The sequence below is a fragment of the Schistocerca gregaria genome, chromosome 11, assembly GCF_023897955.1.
Source record: "Schistocerca gregaria isolate iqSchGreg1 chromosome 11, iqSchGreg1.2, whole genome shotgun sequence".
Classification (NCBI taxonomy): Eukaryota; Metazoa; Arthropoda; class Insecta; order Orthoptera; family Acrididae; genus Schistocerca; species Schistocerca gregaria.
In genome coordinates, this window is record NC_064930.1 from 58,708,250 (window position 1) to 58,710,048 (window position 1,799).

A 1,799-nucleotide genomic window follows, 5' to 3' on the forward strand; every position below is an offset into this window, starting at 1 on the left:
ATCAAGTACACTATGTGATCAAAAGTGTCCGGACACCTGGCTGAAAATGACTTAAAGGTTCGTGGCGCACTCATTCGGTAATGCTAGAGTCCAATATGGTGTTGTCCAGCATTAGCCTTGATGACTGCTTCCACTCTCGCGGGCATACGTTCAATCAGGTGGGGAATGGCAGCCCATTCTTCACGGAGTGCTGCACTGAGGACAGGTATCGATGTCGGTCGGTGAGGCCTGGCACGATGTCGGCGTTCCAAAACACCCCAAAGGGGTTCTGCAGGATTCAGGTCAGGACTCTGTGCAGGCTGGTCCGTTACAGAGATGTTATTTTCGTGCAGCCACTCTGCCACAGGCCGTGTATTATGAACAGGTTCTCGATCGATTTGAAACATGCAGTCGCCTTCCCTGAATTGCTCTTCAACAGTGGGGAGCAAGAAGTTGCTTAAATCATCATTGTAGGCCTGTGCTGTGACAGTGCCATGCAAAACAACAAAGGGTGCAAGCCCCCTCCAAAAAACACGACCACACCATAACACCACCGCCTCCGTATTTTCCTGATGGCACTACACACACTGTCAGATGACGTTCACCGGGCATTCGCCATACCCACACCCTGCCATCGGATCGCCACATTGTGTACCGTGATTCGTCACTCCACACAACGTTTTTCCACTGTTCAGTCGTTCAATGTTTACGCTCGTTACACCAAGCGAGGCGTCGTTTGGCATATACCGGTGTAATGTGTGGCTTACGAACAGCCATTCGACTGTGAAATCCAAGTTTTCTCACCCCCTGCCTAACTGTCATAGTACTTGCAGTAGATCCTGATGCAGTTTGGAATTACTGTGTGATGGTCTCGATAGATGTCTGCCTACTACACATTACGACCCTCTTCAACTGTAGCCTGTCTGTGTCAGTCAGCAGACGAGGTCGGCCTGTGCGCTATTGTGCTGTAGGTGTCCCTTCACGTTTCCACTTCTCTATCACATTGGAAACAGTGGACCTAGGAATGTTTAGGAAACTGGAAATCTCGCGCACAGACGTATGACACAAGTGACAACCAATCACCTGACCACGTGAGTTCCACTGAACGCCTCATTCTGGTCTCTCACGATGTCTAATGACTACTGAGGTCGCTGATATGGAGTACCCGTTAGTAGGTGGCAGCACAATGCACCTATATGAAAGATGTATGTTTTTCGGGGTGTCCGGATACTTTCCATGACATAGTGTAGCTCCTCAGTTTGCCTCACAAGGGCTGAGTGCACCCCGCTTGCTAACAGCGCTCGGCAGACCGGATGGTCACCCATCCAAGTGCTAGCCCAGCCCGACAGCGCTTAACTTCGGTGATCTGACGGGAACCGTTCTTACAACTGCGGCAAGGCCGTTAGCCAACCAGTAATGGAATACATTTCTTTGAGAAAGCAGGCTGATCTTATTCTGGATTCCAATACACCATATTATTCCCCACTCTTTTGGCTACAAAGCCCTATGTTTCCAAGATAATCTCCGTGCAGTGCGACGGCCGTACGCCACCTTCCTGGGGGGGGGGGGGGGGGGGGCTCAATGCCCACATGGTACCACTAATCAGGTCGACGTCATACAGCCTTGATGCATCAGTAAGCTCCTCAAACATCCACGTACTGCTTCACCGGAGTGCATCCTTCATTTGGCCAAACAGACGGAAGGCGGAAGGTGTATGAGGAAGAACAGTTCAATGAAGTTTTGTGAGCTCCCCTCTGATGGGCAGACATGTGTGAGAGCTTGCGGTATCTACATCTACCTGATTACTCTGCTATTCACAA

General features: G+C 50.4%; 1 pseudogene; it reads right to left on the reverse strand.

Moving 5' to 3' along the window:
• Positions 1 to 1,268: 1,268 nt before the first annotated feature.
• LOC126295510 (5S ribosomal RNA) lies at positions 1,269 to 1,386 on the reverse strand (annotated as a pseudogene).
• Positions 1,387 to 1,799: the final 413 nt, after the last annotated feature.